Source organism: Artibeus jamaicensis, unplaced genomic scaffold (assembly GCF_021234435.1).
Source record: "Artibeus jamaicensis isolate MK-2021 breed Jamaican fruit bat unplaced genomic scaffold, CSHL_Jam_final contig_519, whole genome shotgun sequence".
NCBI lineage: Eukaryota > Metazoa > Chordata > Mammalia > Chiroptera > Phyllostomidae > Artibeus > Artibeus jamaicensis.
In genome coordinates this window covers 42974160-42996012 of record NW_026521871.1, presented here as the reverse complement: position 1 = coordinate 42996012, position 21853 = coordinate 42974160, and positions in this window count along the sequence as shown.

Below are 21853 nucleotides of genomic sequence, written 5' to 3'. Positions count from 1 at the left end.
CTACTTGTCCTGCCTTTACTATGCTTCCTATTTCCATACTAGTCCTTCCTAACTTGTGTGAGGATATGACAAAAATTACCCCATCCTCAGCTCTCAGAGTGGCCACATAGGGTCTGTCACAGCTGGGGGCTCTGGAATATTGCCTTTACCAGCCACTTCCTCTTATGCACTTAGGCCGTAATAAGAACAGGAAAGTAGAACCCATGCTGTTTTGTTCCCTCCCTCATCTGTAACCACCATACATAGGATTCTAGAGTCTGCATCACTAGCTGAAATTTATCCCCCAAGCTCCTCAAATTTTAAGATAAGTGTTTATATGTGTTTTCCACTTGTTTATCTCACAAGTATCTCAAGCTCAAAGACAGACTCATGATCTCCCTTATCAACTAGTTTTTGCTCAGCTAGAATGAAGCCACCATCTATTCTTTCATCAGAACCAGAAACCTGGGGGCACTCCTTGACTCTTCCCTCTGCCTGAAGCTGGTCCTATAAGACCTAGCTTTCTGACCTCTCCAATAACTATTTCCTAATGGTTTCAAGTAGTTGCCCCTAAAATCATCTTTCTCTTTTTTGACTTAATAATTGGATATCTTAACATATTCACTTGAAATAAAGACCTCCTTTTAAATTTATTTTCTTACTCTTTCACAGCTAGGGGTATCATGTCATTAAGCTCAGACGAGAAAAAGTAAGCAAAAGTGTCAAGTACATCCTGCAGGGAGTATTCTTAAAGGAAGAATATACAGCCTTTTAAAAAATGTTCTATTATGGAGACATGTTTCCCTTGTTTTAGTTATCTTTCTTCTAATTCTGACCTTTTACTTATGTCCTCTCTTCCATTGCCTTTCAAAAAGTACCTTCCCTACTCCTCACTCCTAACAAGACACTTGGGAGGCAACTTCAACTATTCCTTAACCCTCCTTCAGAAGGATGACAAAGTCCCAACAATTGTATACTGTAAAAACTCCCAAATTCCCTCTCCTACTTTGTCCATCCTTATTAGGATGACCCCAAGGTCAATAGTGTCATCAAAGCCCATTATTTTTCTAATTGCCTTCATTGTCTCAGCTTCTTATTCTGCAATCCATTCTTTATGCAGCAACTTCAGAATGATCCTTAAAAAGGGAATAAAACAAAATCTAGAAATGATCATATCACTAAGCAGTTAAGAAATCACAAATGGCTCCTCAATCCTGGCAGGATTAAATGGCAACACTCTGGCATTCTTTTCAAGATTTTCCACGATAACGTTTCTCCTGGTTTCTTGAGACACAGAGTGCCTTTCCAATGCTTGTCCCCAAATCTCCAGGCAGGCTGAAGTCCTTTCATTGCCTCGCTCGATGGACGGACTTCTTCCTGTCTCTTCCAGCACTGTCTGCAACCTGTCCTGTGCTCCTGGTCATCAGGCTTCTCACCTTTTAAGTTTCTCTGTTACGACTGCAAGTTCCGCTTTGATTTCCCTTTTTTGTCCTCTTGCTCCAGCCAGAGTTTATACTCCTTCCAAATTGTGTCCACCCTTTTAGTCTTCTATTTCAGTCCCCAAAACACAGTACTTCAGGCAGGTATTTATAGGAGTGCCTTCTTCCTGACTGTGAGCTCCTTCAGCGTAGATGCCACGTCTCATTCATTTTATTTGTTGTTTTACTCTAGCACCTACCATAGAACCCTGTAATTACTCAATGTCAAGGAAGGAAGAAATGAGGGAAGGAAGGAAAGATGAAAGGAAAAAAGGAAGGAAGGAACTGAGGGTGCATATCAATTTATTAGAAACATTACAAGTTACATATACTCCTAATACATAAATAAATAATATCTACCCGACAACCAACCAAACATTTAGGTTGGAAGCATTTTTTTAAGCACATACTCCCAAAATTGAACTATATGCTTAGCCATCCTTGGTAAAGGTGACACAGTTCTTGTTAGTTCTGTTTTTTCCCTAAGCTTGAGCTGCACCCCCCCCCCCCGCCCCCCAAGAAGCCTTGACTTCTGGAGGCTGCAGCTGCTAATAGCAGAACTTGATGAGCAAGCTGCCAGGACCCCATCTGGAATTCACAAAACTCCGACCAGCCTTACTCACGAGAGTCTAAATATCCTTTAATCCAGCAAAATTAACTCAAGAGCATATGGGACCTGAAATCCATGCTCTGCATATTATCGCAGGTGCTGAAGGCAAAGCAAAGCACCTGCTTTTCACATTTGAGATGCATTTTAAACAAAAGGTCTGTTCTTGTAGCTCTGCGAGGAAGCATGAACCGGACCACAGAAAGTTTACATCCAGGCATCTCCCTGCTGCACCAGATCTCACTGAACAACAAGAACTGATGGCTCCGGTGTCTTCCTGACTCCACGTGAGTCACGTCAGGTTGGTAGGTGGCAATTAGCCATCCTAACGGTATTTATGCTGCAGAAATTGGCACATGCATCAGAGCTTTCTCTCTCTCTCTTTTTTTTCTGGAGGGCCAGTTTAACAGTACACCTCTTTCCTGGCCCAATCCTCCCCTTCCTGCCTCCTTCCCTGCCCCCCTTCCACTCCCCAGCTCATACTTGAAGAGCTGTGTTCCAAATGAAACACTTGTGTGAGAAACACACAGAGCTTGTGTCTCCACAGGAAGATTGATGTGTTCATTTACCTTAATACGGGAAGTTCCTCTGCAATGTTTTTAAGATGGAGGTGCTGAAAGACCATGTCCTTTTTGGCTATTCAGCTCAGGTTTATGTGGTCATTGTTTACCAAGGTGTTGAAATATTTTTAGAACACCGGACATTAGAATTGACCATGAAAAATTCCCATCAGTGGACTACAGCGGTAAGTGAACACACACACAGCAGAAAAAGAAATTATTATTTACCTTCTCCCTTTCTATTCTCCAAACTCCCCGAGACCCTTCAAACAGGGAAAGTTTTGAAATTGAGAAAAGAAGGAGTTCAAGTACCTTTGGCCTGTTTCTGATTGTTGTTGGTCATCTCTCTGAAATAGTGTCATTAGGAGGGGCTTTCTTGTAATGCTAATGAGGCTTACACTTCAGAACCCTTTATTTTCACAAGACCCCTCTAAAATTGCAGTGTGTTCATGTAGTCATGTCTTTGAAAATATCACAATGCAATTTTTTTCATTAATTTTCTTAAAAAGTGTCCCCTGTGTTATATAAACTTCAGGCCCCACAGATACTGGATCCACCCTAGGGTTATTTTACATTGGTTTTGCCTAACTTATTTGAAGTCACAATGTGGCTTCCAACCCTATGCTTCTCAGTAGCTAGACTCTGTCCTCTTTCCCTCAATTCTAATATTCACAAGGAAACCTCTATGTTATGGAACTGCTATTTTTAAAGTTCTGTGTTATTACCAAGAAAAGGAAAATGGATACTCATTTAATTTCTGAAGGGAATTGTTATAACATTATTGTTATTGTTATAACATCTGACTCACTGGGTCAAAAATGTCCTCCCCAATCTCATCAGCCCATCGCCTACAAGTCAGCCTTCTTCCTTAGCCTGGCTAACTTCTCTTCATCCTTCAGACTCAACTTGAAGTTCAGAAGCCCCTCCCTCAGGACCTTGAGTTTTTCCCTATAGAACATACCATACTGTTAGGAATGGATTTAACACATCATTGGAATGTATGCTCCGGAGGTCCAGCATGTATCATATAATTACTTCTTACAGTGGCTGGCATGAAACCAGCCCTCAATAGGTAGTGATTGAATTAATAAATGAATAAACAAAATAATACTTTTCTGAATCAGGAGTCAGGATAATCAAGCTCTGGCTGCAAATCTGCTACTAAGAACCTTGAGAACACTGAACGAACATGTGAATTCCCTGCACTGCATTTTTCACACACAAATGTACATAGCAGGGATCCTTTAAGGTCTCATTTATCTGAAGTTAGTCTTTACAAAAAGGGATGAGGTGCCTCCTAAGAAAGACAAAGTGGTCACAGACAACACAGACACGTTGGTTCAAGAGCAGTTGGGTTGGTGTTGAGGGCTGTGGGTCTTGAATACACCCAGGGCTGTCGCTCTGATGGTTCCCTAGCCCAGGCCATGGACATTCAATATGTGCAAGTAAACTCAGTAGGCTTTTTTTTCACTTTTCCCTACTAATCACTTCGTTGACTTTGTGACCTCAGTATGTCACACACGTTAGTATTGGTAGCTTGGGCAGAGAACGAGTATGGCAGAGGCAGGGTTGGAAGATGATGGTTTGGTGACATTAGCAGGAATGAGGACCTATGTGCTGGCTACTGGAGACAGCCTCTCTTATATTATGAAGTGCTAAAGATAGTGTCGCAGTGAGATATAACCAAAGAGAAAGTGGCAGACACCTAGTATTATAAAAAGATAGTTCATAGTGTATGTGTCTCAAACATGTAGACATTCGGAAAACTCCCTGGAAGCAATGTAAGGTGGGCGGGCTCAGTGTCTCCAAACGTCTCACAAAATCAGAGATACATGGTTTTACTATCATTGTGTGAGCCTTCTTTACTCAGCTGAAATATGTTTGGGGGTTTTATCTGGAATTCAAAATTACAAATGATTATACATAACCAAAGAATGTGATACATAGTCACACTTCAGATATTAATAAACTAGACAGCATTAATAACAAATCTGACCGTGGCCATGAAATTGGGAAGTAAAGTTCAGAACCTATTTCTTCTTTTCCTAATGTAGTTGAAAGGCTTTGGAAATGGTCTGGTTTCCTGATTCTTAATAGGTTAAATTAGTCAAGTTATTTAATTTATTTGAGCCTCAGTTTCTTAACTGGAATGTGGGGATGATAATATGTACTTTTCAGGGATGTTGGGAAGAGATTTGCTATATAAAATACCCAGGTGAGTGCCTGGCCCTTAGTGGGTGTTTGATAAGCATTAGTTTCCTCTCCCTGTTTTCATCTCTATTTATTAATGAAGCTTCTTCCCCAATCTCTAGTTAATAGAAGTCCAGTGGATAAGGACTAGGACAAGGATAAGGACAAGAGGAAATAAACTCATTGACATTTATTATATTTTTAAGGGATTGAAGACTCTATGAAGTATAGAAAAAAAAGGAAAGACTTAGCTTTTAGTCATTGCAAAGAATTTTGAGTCATCTTTTCATTACAACTTCATTCTCCTTTCCTGTACAGCCAGGTCCAGTGCTCACACTCCAGTAGGTGAAAGTTGCAGCTATGGTCATCACCTTCAACATATACAAGAGAATACAAGGTCTGTTCAGAAGGTATCAAGCCATGTAATATGAAAAATAGAGGCATTTACTGAAGAAGGTACAAGATACAAGAAACATTGTACATAGGGCAATGATGCCTCTGCCCCCTTCAAAGTAGGCACCTTGGGACCTCACACAGTTCTCCCAATTGCCATCAGTTTGCCCCATTGTAATTTCCTGAATCTCATTGATGCTATGAAATCTCTTCCCTTTTAAAAGTGACTTTAGGTTGGGGACAAGACAGAAATCTCAGAGAGCCAAATCTGGGCTATAGGGAGATTGAGTCACCTGGGTGAGTTGATGTTTCACAAAAAAACTGCACAGGATGTGATGTGTAAGTAGGTGCCTTGTCATGATGAAGCTGCTAATCACCAGTTGCCCATAGCTGTGGCCTTCTGAATCATCCAAATAATTTCTGTGGAGGGATGAATTTGATGCAGATTTGTTGCTCTGCTCACTCAGTCATTTTGAGTGCATAAGCCACACAGTACACACGCTCATTCAATGGCATCTGTTGCCCTCATGACTAGTACCGTAAAGTTGTCATTGTTCATGCCTGTGCATTCTAGTCCACTCTCCTTAGCTGTGAGGTTATTTCAATGTCATGCAAACTGTTGTTATATTAACAATGGCTGAAATTTTTCTGCACATACCCTGGTATATCTTAATGCAGGGGTGTTCAACCCATGGCCCATGGGCCACATTCAGCCCAGGATAGCTATGAATGCAGCCCAATGTAAAATCATAAATTTCCTTGAAACATTATGACATGTTTTTGTGATTATGTGTCACAATGTATTTAATGTGTGGCCCAAGACAATTCTTCTTCCAACGTGGCCCAGAGACACCAAAAGGTTGGACACCCCTACATCACCTCAAAACCCTTTAAGAACTCACTGGTGTTTTTCTTTCTTTCTTTTTCTGGGTTATACAAATATATTATTCATGTAAATGTAAAAAGCTCTCGACTACCAATGGATTTTATTGCTGTATTGAAATGATTAACTGTCACACAGATACTAGTGAAGTTCCCAAAAGAATTATAAGTTTGTGGCTGTCATGTTCCATTCCAAATCAATGCATGCACAGTATATTCCTACATCAAATATTTCCATAGTGATGCACATTTTCCTTTATCAACGGTTGCTTTTATTGTGTTGTGGTGAGTGGTATGAAATGTTCATGGGCTCATATTTGCACATAGACAATCAGGTGTGATGGGTTGTAGTAAATACCACACAATTTTTGAGGTGTGGTAGACCTGTGTTTAAACTCCAATTCTACCATCAAGAACTCTGTGACCTTGAGAAATTTACTTAATGTCTCTAAGCTTCAGTTTTGTCCATTTTAAAATAAGATTTGCTGGATTTGTGCAAAAACACCCCACCCAAAAGTGGTAGTTAGGTTGTTAATATTACAAGTATAATGATGCAATATGTTAATGTGACATATAAAGATTGTTAATTAGTATATTTTAGGAGAAACTTTTTTTAATCCTCACCTGAGGACATGCTTATTGATTTTTTAGAATGAGGGGAAGAGAGAGAGAGAGAGAGAGAGAAACATTGATGCAAGAGAGAAACATCGATCAGGTGCCTCTCACACGTGCCCAGACTGAGGATTGAATTAGCAACCTAGGAATGTGCCCTGACCCAGAATTGAAGCTGCGACCTTTTGGTTTATGGGACAATGTTCCAACCAACTGACCCACACCAGCCAGGGCTAGGATAAACTTTTAAAAAATAGTTGTTCAGATAACTTCATAGTAAAGACCCCAGAGACAACATAATATTCTCACCAATTTTTCATTAGTCAAGAGAAAGGGGGGGCAATTGATAAAAGTGGTTATTTCTTCATCAATCCTTTCCAGCTGAGTCATTGGGAGTTCACAGTAAGCACACAATTAATTCATCATAGTTAACCAGCAGCGATTCTCCAGGGCCTGTTATCTTGCCGGGAGAAACTCTGACTTAGCACTGTTGCCTCTTCCAAAAATGATCTGGCAGAAAACAATATCCTGTCTGAAATTCACAACATTTCTTCATTGGCAAAAACAAAAGAAAACATTCATTTCTTCTGACATCTCAGGGTCCTTTCTCCTGATTTATCTCCTAGAAATCAATTTTCCCATAATCTTCTTTACTCACTTTGATGAGAGAGAACAGGCAGACACTCTTCAAGGTGGACATGAAGCCTTTGAGGAGCCACATAATATCACCTGGATGTTTCATGATCAAGTCTGGAAGGATTTAACCAAACTCTCCAGAATCATTATTTCTGGCAGGTGGTTCTATAAATGATTGAACAATTCTCATCTTTTAAACTTATCTATATTTTCTAGTTTTCCTATAACAAATACTTATGATAAAACACAATGAGAACTGAAACAAAAAATATGGAGATGTTAAGACTGTAGCCAAATACACTTTTCTCAGTGTTTGTGGCTGTTCTCATTTTGAGTTGCTTTTCTGGGATCTGCACTTAACATACATTTCCTTACTGAATTATCCGGATCATGTATACTCATGTTGATCATTTTACCCTCAAGGAAGCAAAGCCCAGAACATTCAACTAGTTGATCTAAGCTAGGAAGAGGCAGTGCCAGGACTTAACTATTATTGAACTAAGAGCCTCAGTTTTAAACATCCTACAAGTAGGTGGCAAAGTGGGTATTTGAACCCAAGTCTGTCTGAGCAAAGTCTTTATTTTTAACCACTGTTAATTCCTTCAAACATCTTCTTGAGGTGAAACACTCAGCATGACCGATGTGGGTTTTTTTTGTAGCCACAGTTAACATGAAAATAATCGGTTTTCCCCATGAATGAAATGGCCAGTTCTTTTTTTAGAAACTGATGGATTTTATAAAAGCCTCCACTATATGAACGAGAAAGCCCACTTTACTGAAAAGCCCCATTCTAAACCCAAAACATCCATAAAGGGTATCTTTGTTTTGAAATTTGTAAAGAAGCTTCCAAAGATACTAAATGACAAGGTAATATGGGTGAGGTGGAATAAAGGAACATGAGAGACATAAAGTGGACCCCAGATAAGGCCAATTAATACAAGAATGAAAGGACTTAAATCCAATACGCATTCACTACCAGCAAGCAGCTAAAAAAATGGCTTAAAATAACTTTTAGTAATGCCTAATATTCTAAATTTTTGTAGGCTGTATTTGAAACTCTTAACTTTCACTGGGTTATAATTTAATGACCATTAAGTACTCTCTAAGCCAGAAATATTTTGACTTCCTTTGACCTTTAAAAACTTTTCCCCCAAACTTTTCCCTTCCATGCTATGTTTCTCCTCCTCAGACTTTGGTTTTGCTTTTTTTTTTTTTAATTCTATTTATTTTCATTCAGTTCAGGGTGAGAGACAAGGGATTACTTCTTTCTTGCAGAGTTCTAGCACCGATGTTGAATTTAATTGAATGGCTAAAGGAATGAATCTAAGGGCAGCAAATATGAATTAGTCCAACTGCCAAGGAATGGATTATAAAACTAGTCATATGCTTTTAAAGCAGTCCCAGGTTTCAATTTTGAAAAGCTGGATTTAAGAGTAACTAAAATCAATGCCTAGGGGCGAGTGGGGGAAGAATAAAATCTTACCTGTTCTGCCTCCGTCATATTAAATTTCAAACTCAGCATCCCCTGCCTCAGTTTCAAGCTGAATTAGCTGAAAGCTAAAGAATGGCACCTTCAGGAGTCTGGGGGAATTGACAAAAAAGAGAAAACCGAACTCATTTGGCCAAATGGTACAAGAAATGGCTGGGGAGCACAGGCTGCCAATGTGATAAGCTGCCTTCTTCCACTGTGAAGCCCATCAGACTTCTGGACAGAAAGATGTGGGATTTTATTATTGTTTATTCATTGACTTAGAGCCAAAATAAGCCCCTGCACTGAATATCCAGCTCTGCATCTAAGGCATTTCGGTGTCTCCACTGTGGCAAAGGAAAACACTTTTTTTTCTCTGTTGCTATGTATATTGGCAAATATCCTATCCAAAGAATTGTGCTCCAAGAACTCTGGAAACACCTGCCAGCAGAAAATTTGGGAGCTTTGTTTAAACAAGTGTACCTGCCAACTTTCCAGTACTGTTGACTTTGCAGGACTGAAACACGTGGGCTATTTTAAAACCTACTTGATGGATAACAGGAACTGGACCATAGAGATGAGGCACGGAATGTGCCTAGAATCATGTTTATCTTTTTTTTTTAACTTTGAGTAGTCTGAGCCTTGTGCAAGGATGCTGTGATCTTAATGTGCCTTTAGCCCTGAGCCCACCATGTGGCTGCAAATTGGCAGAATGCTTAGACCTAAATTCATGATATTTGGCAAAATGGTTTCTAAGAAAGCCTGGTATTGAAAGCACTAGGTTCTGACATGTACAGGCATTAAAAAGATGTCCTTCAGGTTATCACGATATTCCTTTGGTGGTATCTTCTACAGCATATTGTTAATCACCCAGTGTGGACGCTCCTGAGTGTTAGAGAGTGATTCCAAACCTGAGTACTAATTAGACTCATATAATAAACCATTCCACTGTTATTTCTCCCCTGTCAAATGAACTACCATGCATAATTGCCTAATAGACAAGATGCTTTCTTGGGGTATTCAATCAAGGCATTTGGATGCATACATTTTAATAGCTAGCATTAAAAAGATGAGTGCCATGGTGAAGACAATAGCATTTGGTGGCATTTGTCTTCACTACAGTAGGTATTGCATGATTGTTTGAGAGTCAGTGAACTTAGTTCAGCAGAAGGGGCAGCAAGACCTCAAGTCCACGCCTTGAAGAACATAAGGTGGTCCCCTTGAACTTCAGCTGTTTCCTTGGCTGAGCATGAAGTTTTCTGGAGGAGACCAAACCTGCTACTCTAAAAGTACATCGACCTAAAGGTGCTGGTTTAGTCTGCATAAGCGGAAAGAAGAAGGTGAAAAATCTTTTACTTAATCTGTCTTCCAGCCTGCTGTGAAAATCCTACCATTTTTAGTTATTTCTTTGGATTAAGGCTCTTTAGGATAGTCACTTTGCTTCTTACATTCTCATTTTTCTCTCTATAAAATTAGGGAATTAGACTACGTATCAGTTAGCTATCACCACGATAGTGCTTTACACTGAAGGTCAGCAGGTCAATTCTGCCCTCATCTGCCATTAGCTAAAGCAAGTCACCTGACCAATCCCAAAGTCAAGGACTGTGGAAATACAGTTCATCTATGAAGAGGGTATGGCAAAGGTGTGGAATGGGGAGAGAACTGGGATTAATAAGTCAACCTACCACAGACTGGTTCAGTAGTTTTTAAACTTTGGGATTCTTATAGCTATAATAGAGATTTCTCAAATACAAGTTGTTACAGAATTAAAAAATTAAAAAATATAAGAGCTACAACCATTCTGCATGTCTTCTGAAGAACTCTGCAGATATGAGTTTTCAAACATTCGTACATATAAGTATCATGCTATGAGCTTATAAAAATGACAGTCCTGTGGCCCGCTGTAAGACTTTCTGATTTAGTAGAATGGTGATGGAGTCTAGAAAACCCTATTTTTTAAAGATCGTATTTATTTATCTTTAGAGGGGAAGGGAAGGAGAGAAAGAGAGAAATATCAATGTATGGTTGCCTCTCATGAGTCCCCTGCCGGGAACTGGCCTGCAACCCAGGCATTTGTCCTGACTGGGAATTGAACCTCAATCCTTTGGTTCACAGGCCCATGCTCAATTCACTGAGCTATACCAGCCAAGGCTAGAAAACCCTATTTTTAAGAAAAACAAAACCCCTCCAGATTATTTTGATGCAAGCAAAGGCTTTGTGGAGCTCAGCTACTCCAGGATCCCAGGATTCTAAGAAGCACCTCTCTTTTGACAGCTCCCATGAATAACAAGTACCGGTACCATTTTTCTGAGTCAGGTTATGTGTGTCAGCTAAAATATATTACTCTTCCTATCCCAGTTGCTATACTTGGCAGGAACAGTGAGTCCACAAACTAAGGCAAATAGAGAAGGTGCAAGCAGAAGGGAACAAAGGCATCCATCTTATTAAGATGTAAATACCAATATCTCAACTTTTGTTTCCAATAACAATATTAAACATCAAAGACAAGTGCTAATTTTAACCATTGTTTCCAGAAGGTCAGAGTTAATATGAAGTTATCTGAAGGTGGTAAAAACACAAGCAAAATCTATTTATCTCTCTGTCACTTTGCACCATTAGCAAGTACAGGTTCTGACTGTACATATTTGGAATCTTTATGGCAGGCCAGCATGTCAGGAAGGTCGGCTGGAACCCCTGGGCAGGAGTTGACCCTGTAGCCTCTTGGCAGAATTTCTTTCCTGCCAGAGATAACTCAGTTATGCCTTTAATAGCTTTCAGCTGATTAAATTGGGCCCACAAAATTGTAGAAGATAATTTTTTTCCCCTTAAAGTCAACTGATTGTAAGCCCTGGCTAGGTAGCTTAGTTGATTAGAATGTCGTCCCCATGCATCAAGGTTGCATGTTCAATCCCCTGTAAGAACACATATAAAATTCAACAGATGAATGAATAAATAAGTAGAACAACGAATCAATGTTTCTCTCTCTGTCCCTAAAATCAATAAATAAAAATTCAAAACTCACCATCATATGTGAGGATTTCTCTTCTTGATTTTCTCCCCATTTATGTGTTTATCAGTATTCTTACTTAATGTTTTTTTATTAAACTAACACTCATTTCCTTCATATTTTGGCTCCTTCCTAACAATAACTATGAAATTACTGATTTGATGTGCTAATTATATAGGTAATAAAAATATATTATATCTGTAGGTTATAACATAACTATAAAGATTTAAATAGCACCTTAAATGATTTGCCACACACTCTTGGGAATGTCAGATTTGTCAAATCAACTGCCAGGGAGCTGGGTTGAAGAGTCTGCTGCAAAGAAAGGAGGAATTTTAATGAGCAGAGGAAAGTCTTGAACCAGTTCAACCTAAGCATGGCAAAATCCAAGAAGAGATTTTGTGTCAGAAAAAGCCCTGGGAAAACCTAGTATTATGAGCATCTGAGGACTGGGATTGAGCCACCTGTGCTGAGGGTGGGAAATGAAAGAATGCTAAGGGTTTCCTGACAGTTTCACATATATATTTTTAAATTTATTTATTTTTATTGATTATGCCATTACAGTTGTTCTATTCCCCCCATCATTCCCCTCTACCCTACCTCCCCGTCCCCATTACCCTCCCTTTAGTTTATGACCATGTGTCTCAAGTTCTTTAGATTCTATATTTCCCATACTATTCTTGGGAATATCTATTTTCTATCGACTGTCTATGCTACTTATTTTCTGTACCTTCTCCTCCCTTCTCCTCCTCCCACTCCCCTCTTGCTAACCCTCCTTGAGATCTTCATTTCTATGTTTCCACTCCTGATCTAGCTGTCCTCTTAGTTTACTTTTGTTTTAGGTGTGGTTGTTAATAACTGTGAGTTTGCTGAAAGAGACCTTACAGGCAAGAAGGGTCTGGAAAGAGGTATTCCAAGTCATGAAATCTAAAGACCTACAACCAAGATTGCTCTATCCAGCAAAACTTTCATTTAGAATGGAAGGACAGATAAAGTGCTTCTCAGATAAGATCAAATTCAAGGAGTTCATCATCACCAAGCCCTTATTATATGAAATGTTAAAGGGACTTATCTAAGAAAAAGAAGTTAAAAAAAGATGAACAGTGAAAGGACAGTTTCATATATTTTTGAGGAATGACTTGAGCTCCTCATGTTATAACTTTCAGGAGGCTATGTTATGAAAAACTTCAAATAATTAAGTTCATCAAGCCAAAGAGACAGGAGATGAAAAACAAGTAATCTTTGCCCTTAAGACTCATACAGTCTGGTAGATCGACCATCCACTCACACTGGATGATTGTGGACCAATGTGACAGATGTCACTGGAGGCCTGCAGGGGTGGTGAGTAAGGGAGTGAGGCACTCAGGAGAGGCTGCCTGGAGGAAAGGCTGTTGGAGTTGCAGCTCAAAGAACAATAGGAATTAACCTTTCTGAAAAGGATCTGGGGGGTCAAAGGGGAAGCATTCCATATAATGTAAAAGCCTGAACAAAAGCACAGACTTGAACTTGCATGGCATAAGTGTGCATGTAGGGCATAAAGCAAGAAATGGATACAACACAGTTTAAGTGTGGCTGAAAGAGAGTCACTACACTGTAAAACTCCAGGCCCACCATTTACAAAGACTGGTTCCCATTACATAGTTTGTGTGACCATCGGTGCCTGAACAATGAAGGCTACAGTGGCAGGGGATGATGCTAGAGAGGTAGGCAGGAACCAGGACATCGGGAATTCTTAATTCCCAGCAAAGAGTTTGGCCTTTATGCTTTAGGGCAGTGTTGGATTTCTCAATGGGCAGATCAGGTATATGCTTAAGATACCAATGAAAAGGGAAAAGGGCAATGTTTTTATTTTGAGATGGTAAGTATAAAAATTGTTATTTTGGGGAAAACATTGATTTTCTATTTTGGTGTTTTAACATTGTTTTTATTTTTTAATTAAATATGACAAGATGGAGGTAGATGGGAGGTAGCATCATCTTGTCAGTATTTTGGGCAAGTATGAATTTTTGGATCCTGCCATGAATGATGTGTAGCTTTCCATGGGTATTAACAGAAGCAGATAAAGGAGGTGGAACCTGGTGACCCGGGTTAGGTGCCTTGTTTTGCTGTCAGATGTAATAAAGTAGTTTTTGTTTTGTTTTGTTTAATAGTAACTGACCTCTGTGTAATACATACAATAGCTTCTTGATATCATAAAGTTTTAAAGTGATTTGAAAAAAAGTTTACTGAATCAAAGTTTCCTGACAGGAAACAGATGACACATTCAAGCGGAATAATTCCAGGCAATTTACTAAAGGGATTATTTACTGAAGGGGGAGTAGGAGTTACTTTGGTGAAACAACAGGGAATACTCAGGGTCTGGCAGCAGCAGGAGGCTGCAGGTGCCCTGAAGCATGAAGGGACAAGGGGTGGGAGTACTACACAGAACACTGAGGGCCTCGCTGTGGTTGCAAGAAGCCACCAGAACTGGAACTGTGACTCTTGGTAAAGGGACATAGCTAACGTGTGTTAACCCAGCAGGGAGAAAGCCAGAAAAATACATACCTTCTTCTTATTTCACTCCTGTCTTCTAGTTTTCTAACAATGCTTCTGATTGTCCAGACTCAAACAGAAATAAGATTGTCTCATTATGGATCCATAGAAGTCAATTTTCCCTACATAAAGCAGGGTGAAGAAGGGTGGCAAGTGGATCTGGAAAACAGAAACTATCCAGCATAGGTGTACACTGCAAGCAAGCATCATTGAAATAAGTATGGACCATATTTTTGGACTATAAGTTGTACTTCCTCCCCCCAAATTTGGGAGGAAAAGCGGGGTGCATCTTATAGTCTGAATGTAGCTTAGCTGGCTCACTGTGGGAGGGGGCAACAGTGGAGTGGGTCACAGGTTATTAAATATTTTACCACATTTTTTGCTTCAAAATTGTTTTTCCTATTTTCCTCTTCTAAAACCTGTGTGGGTCTTATGGTCTGGTGCATCTTATAGTCCTAACAATATGGTACCTACTATATCAGGGATCAGCAAACCATGGCCCATGGAAAAAATCCAGCCTACAGCTACTTTTTGGAAATAAAGTTTTATTTGAACATAATCAAGCCCATTTATTTATAAATCTATGGCTTGTTTTGTGCTACTGTGGCAGATTTGAGTAGTTGAGCTAGATTATATGGTCTGCAAATTTTTAAATATTCATTATTTGCTCCTTTATAGAAAACTTTTTCTAACTTCTATTCTACACAATAAAACATAGGCCTTCCCATTCATAAAAGTGTTTTACAGTAATGAAAACATACTCTGAGTTCCCTCATTTTTTGACCTCTATCATCAGCAAACATGTATTGTTTTCAGTCTTGTTTTTTTCCCCATAAACTAATGCTATGTTATATATAACACATAGAGGTAATATATTGGGTTGGTTAAAAAGTTCATTTGTTTTTTGTTTTGTTTTTTTTTTCGGTAAGATGGCTCTAGTAATGCTTAGTTGTTTTTTAACTTCGTTCAAAACAATTTGGTTAAATTGTATTGTGATAGCTGTTATATCAGCATTCATTTGAAAAAAGTATCAGAATTGGTGAAATTCTGTGTAGCTATTTTAATATTGATGGAAGAAAAGAAACAATGTTTTTGGCATATTATGCTTTATTATTTCAAGAAAGGTAAAAATGCAACTGAAATGGAAATTAAAAAAAAGATTTGTGCAGTGGATTGAGAAGGTGCTGTGACTGATCCAGTGCATCAAAAGTGGTTTGTGAAGTCTTGTGCTTGAGCTTTCTCGATAAATGATCCACAGTTGGGTAAGTCAGTTAAGGTTGATGAGGATAAAGATCGAGACATTAATTGAGAACAATCAATGTTATACCACGTGGGAGATAGTCAACATACTCAAAGTATACAAATTGATAGTTATTGGTGAAAATAAAAAAATGTGGTTTTTATTTTATGGAAAAAACTAAAACAACTTTTTGGCCAACCCAATAAGTTAGGATGTTCTTAGAGAAATTTTGGAGAGAGAGAAAATGAGATAATAGAGATAGAAAGAGGCATGACTTGGGCTGGACTAGAGACAGTATAGAGATGGTAGAGATCTTTAGAAGGTCAAATAAACAGGACTTAAAGTTTCGGTGTTGGAGCAGAAGGAAAAAGTCTGAACTCTGAGTCTTTTCTAGTGAGGACATTTACCAAAACAGGAAACAGAAAAAGAAAAAAATTGGAGGAGAAAATGAATTCAGTTTTAGAACATTATGCTCTGTGCTTAATACACTTTTCCCTCATTTAAACCTCCAGTCATCCTGTTGAAACTGGAAAAGTCGGTGTTTGTGTTGCCTGTCACTACCAGAACCAATAAGTAGAGACAAGGACTGAGTCTTTATGGGCAGTTCATTTGGATGCTGGGGATCTGAGAAGACAGTGGGTTATAGACCCTAAAGTCCATCTTAACAACTTACCCCAAGCTGAGCTTTTATAAAGAGAAGAAAAGGGTAGGTAAGTGTTTTGGAAAAAATGTTAATCAGAGAAAAGTTTCAGCCCTAGGTCGATTTTTTTTTTTATCTGCATCACTGACTTGGCTGCCTGAAACACAATGGCTCGGATACCCACTAGGACACAAGGTTACCTGGAGTCTCAAAGTAACAAAGTTACCTTGTTACCAGGTAACAAGGTTACCTGTCTGATCTCCTGGAGTCACATGGGTCATATATTCCAGTTCCTGGAATGACAACTTTCCATGTGCAAAAAATACTTAAGCCTATCAACTATAACTACAACTAAAATCTTTAACTCTTGAGTTCCCCTATCACTATGAGACACACATTAAAGTACAGCCACAGAGAGACTGAACGACTTGCTGGAGTTTGCATGGAGTGGAAAGAACAGAACTGGGGCTCCATCCAGGCCTGTCTTTTTCACCATTCAGGACTCTCAACTGCCGTGATTTCAATGGAGGTTAAGAACACCACACAGGACCCTCCAAATCTCAATACATGAATCAAATTAGAATTACTGTCCTTTAGGATACATTTAAGTGCCATCTAATTCTTTAAAATGTGTTAGTGAGCTATTCATGCTACTGCTAATAACTTTTAATCAGAATATTTACCCATCTAAGAGATCCCAGTTCCTCATGAATGTGAGGGACACAGAGACTATCACAGAATCCTAGAAAAGAAGAGCTAAAGGGACCTGAGAGTACCTCACCACAACCTCTTGCTTTGTGGTAGAGAAAGCTCAGGGAGCCCAATCACTCAAGGGCACAACATAAATGAGTCCCTCTTGGGACTCTTTTCACTACTGTCTCATTTTCCTCCCAGCTTCTTGGAGTAATAAAATCCCTAATCCAGTCCCTCTGGGGAACATGAGAAGCCATAGGTCAAGCCAGACAGCAACCTCAACCTAACCTCATCCCAATCTTGGATATTGTATTTCTCTATAGCCACTATGCTTCCCCTGAGTACATGACACATGCAGAGATAGAAAGCATGTTTAATGAGCCCGTGTGGCTCGGACCATCACGTGCCCTAGCTTCCTTCCCATGCACATGGCAAGTCATTTGATCTCATTTCTATTTCTCTGGTGAGCTGCTTGCATTTCTGTGGAAGACAGGCTTATTTGGAATCAATTGCAGCTGCCAGTTATAGGAACCCTCTGTGACACTTCTCTGTGGGAAAGTCATCTGAGACTGATCTCGAAGATACCATTGTGCAGTCTCCTGTCAACTTTCAACAGATATTGCCAGGAGCAAAGCATGCTTGTGGAGCCTGAAAAGCCTGCCCCTGCAGTCCCTCCCTATGTCCCCTCTGACCTTGACAAGGAGTAGCTTCCATTGGCAGCCTGGGAACACAGGACCTAATGCCCTTCAGGCATAAGCTTCCTGAATTTAATTTTCAGGAACTTTCTTAAAGTTAGAAGGAAAAGGAAGAAGGAAATGAATACTTACTGCATCTACTGTGGGTCAGCCTGGGGCAACTCTTTGTATAAACAACCTCTTTGTATCCTCACAAGACACCTATGAAATGCACATTATAAATCTCATTTTTCACATAAGCAAATTGAAGGCTCAGAAAAGTAAATTGCATATCATTGCTCTCTTATTCTTTTTCCTGTAAGTGGCTTTATGTATTTTGGACAGTAAAAATTGGTATTTATGGGAACTTGAGAGTTTTCAAAGCACCATTATTTCTATTCATATTAGGTGGTATTATCTTCATTTTACAAACCAGGAAACCAAGCCTCATACACTTAAGATTTCACTCAAGAACACATCTCTTATAAGTGGAGCAGCCAGAATTAGAAATTAGTGCACAGGGAAGATTCTTCATGAGTGGAATGTTCTTTCAATTGTTCTCTGATACTTAATGCCTGCTGAGATCTTATTCATCTTTTGGGCCCTGAAATCATTACAATGAACATTTATTAAGCACCGGTTGCTTTTATGCATGCGTTCACTTGTTTGTTCCTCAGAGGCACCTTCTGAGATAGCTCCTTTCAGTATCTGCATTTGACAGTTGAAGAAACCGAGCCCTGGAGAGATCCACAACTTATCCAGGGTCACGCAGCTAATCAGGGGCAGGATAGGCTTTGGACTGAACTGCTCAGTGTGCCAGATGCTTGACAGCATGGGGACAGCATCTCAGGTGGTGGTGTTACTGCTTTGAGATGTCTTTCCTCACTCCCCACTCCTGTTCTGCTCCCTTTGCCCTTCTCGAATATTATTCTCATGGTTGAAAAAACATTATTTCATTGTGCTTATTTATTAGTCTCTCTCTTCCATTGGACTATGAATTCCTTGAGAACAGGAACCATATCTTATGCTTTGAACTGTTAGTATTGGGCACGATGCCTAAAATAAGAAATGGTGGCATAATGCAGAATCGAGGGTGCATCCCAGGCTTTTCAGAAAAGGGTGTGGTGTCAACTGTCTTTATAATGTGATAGCTTTCCCAGATGTGCTTTTCTCATATAATGAATAACCTCTCCCAGCAAGTATTTTGTTTGTTTGTAAGTTGGTTTTTGTAAGTGGTTCTCTGCTGAGAGTATTAGGAAATATAGATCAGTGTTTCAGTTTATCACGGTGGATGTCACTAATGGCTTTCAGTGGGCTTAGACCAGGAATGTAGCCTTGGACTGAATGTTTGTGTACCTTCCCCACCCACCCCATTTGTAGGTTGAAGCCCTAATTGCTCAAATGATAGCATTTGGGATAGAATTAGGTTTAGAGGAGGTCATGAGGGTGGGGCCCTCATGATGGAATTAGTGTCCTTATAAGAACAGGAAGAGGAGCCAGAGCTTCCTCTCACCACCATGTGGACACATCAGAAAGAGAGTTGTGGCCCTGGCTGGTGTAGCTCAGTGGATTGAGCACAGGTCTGTGAAGCAAAGGGTTGCTGGTTCAATTCCCAGTCAGGGCACATGCCTGGGTTGTAGGCCAGGTTCCCAGCAGGGGACACAGGAGAAGCAACCACACATTGATGTTTCTCTCCCACTCTCTCCTTCCCTTCCCTTCTTCTAAAAATAAATAAATAAAATATTTTTTAAAAAAGAGAGAGTTATGTGCAAACCAGGAAGAGGGCTCTCGCTGGACACCAGCACCTTGATCTTGGACCTGTGAGCCTCCAGAACTGTGAGAAATAAATGATTGCTCTTTAAGCCACCCAGTGTATAGTTTTCGTTTGTTTGTTTCAGCAGCCTGAACAGACTAAGGCAGATGTTATAACTAACCAATGGTATGTGTAGGACAGTCCCCCACACTAAAAATTTTTCTATCCCAAATACCAAAAGGACTCCTATTATAAATACTGGTTGCTGGGCATATGTATATTGAAAGATGAGATTCCTCAGTGCTTCTGGAAGGATTCTGAAAACTCCAAGGTTCCGTGAGAATGGAAAAGATGGGTAAGAGCAGTCCGAGACAGAGGCCAAAGGTCCTAGCATCTTGCTTAGTTCTTCTTTACTATCCTCTCAAACAGGATGGATCTGGAGTTGTGCTGGGAAGGTGCAGATATCAGAAGATTGTGCAGTACTAGCTTCAAGAAGGTGATTCTTCCGGTTTATATGTTATTTCAAAAGCAATACTTCTGAGATAAAATCAATGCACCATATTGCTTATGCCCCCTGTATCTCATTAGTGTCTCCAGGATAGTAAAAGTTCCCTAATTATAGTTAGCCATATTTATCTCCTTCAAGAAACTCTGGGATCTCAGTGTGGTTCAAATACTAAAAGGGGGTTCCTAGCAATGGTAACAAAATGTCTGTGTAGTGAACAGAGTATTGAATGAAGGGAGGCCAGAGTCCGCACCAGGGAACATGGATGAGCCTAGTAAAGTCTGCCAGTCCTCCCAGGGTCTATGAACACTGGAGGTCTCACTGGACTAGACATTTTTTGGCTCACTTGGGTGCCCTCCTGAGCTTTAAGGCAAGGTCAGGGGGAAACTTCGTTTCTCAGAGATGTCCCCTCCTTTGGTGATCCAACATATTACAGAGTGAGGGTATAGAGAAAGGAACCATATCATGGATCATGAAGAACAGGATCATGAAGATATGCCCCCAAAGAACAGTGATTTCAGTGATAGCCTCATGGTTTAACAATGCAAATTTCTCTACCCTCTTTCTCATCCCTAACCCTAAACATATTTCCTGTTATTTATAAACCTAAAGAGACTACAAGGGGCACAGAGCAATGGAAGTTTCTTTAGACTTCCTTTCACCATGCATACCTTGGAGGAAGTATAAAAGGTTTCTAAGATTAGAAGAGGAAAAAAGAGACCACATATCATAACATATTTAATAGGCAATGCCAAATCCTGCCTGCCACAGCTGCCCTTATCATTCCTGATAAAATTTTAGTCCATTCCCCCCCTCAAATATCAACAGTAGTCAAGTCCCCTAGCATGACATCAAGTTTATCCTGGAAATGCTGGGCTCTCCACAGACACTTGGAGCAAAGAAACATAATTAAAAGTCTATCAATTTTTATATCAATTTGTCCTAGTTTTACATAATGCTCTTGATGAAGGCAGAAAAATGGCAATAAGTAATTAGTTTCTTTTGATGGAGAATAAGGTGGGAATAGGAAATTGTGCAGGAGACAGTTGGAAGAGCAATCTGTCCTGTGGTCTCTGAGTCCTAAAAGCTCAATCTATTTCTAAGAGAAGGAGAGAGGCAACTCAATATTTTACAGGATGTCTGTATGTGTGGAGAGGGGTATGAATGCGGCTAGTTGTGCTGTAAAATAGCCACATTGTTTCTTGCCACCTTATTCTGCTTCTAGCCCATATTCACTCCATGTGTTTCTTGGCTTCCTTATTCGGATGAGGTACTGACGTGTAAGTGAGCTGAGGCTGTAGTTTTAAAAGCTGCCCTTTGAGACAGGGGCGATGACTGAGCCCATAGGAAATGAAGAGAACTGATAGACCAAACCTTTGAGTTCCACACAGAGGCCTGGAATCAGGACACTTGTTCTTGAGGACAAGAACTACTTTGTAAAAAATAACCGATGTACCCGCAGCCCAGAAGGCTCTGTGCTTAAGCAAAGCGAAGCCCCGAAACTCATTTTTCCATAAACAAGTCTCGGCCTCAGACATAACTCTCTTTAGACTCTCAGATGACTTCATTTACTAGGCATGCCAAAGCATCCAGATGTATGACTCGCTCGGCCCCATTTGCTGGGGAAACTGATCTTGTCCTTTGATTTGGTATTTGCAGAAATGCCATTTATCAAAGTTTTTCAAGGAGGTTGCCTATTCATAATTTGTCTCTTAGGACCCTGAGGTCACTCCCACCCCTCCAGAGTCGCACAAACTCTCTTCCTAAGAAATCCAGACCTCTAGTTCCTTCCCACAGAGAGCTGTTTCTTTAATAAAGACTGATACAGCCCATTTGGTCTCTCAGATATTTCCATGCATAAATGGCTTGGTGTTTTTATGACTTTTTATTTAAAAGAAAAGGAAAAGACTTGCTGTCTTCATGGTAATCTTTTTTAATATAAGGTAATTCCAATGGCAAACAGCAGTAAAACAAGCTTATTTTCCTGCCAAACAGGATTCAAGT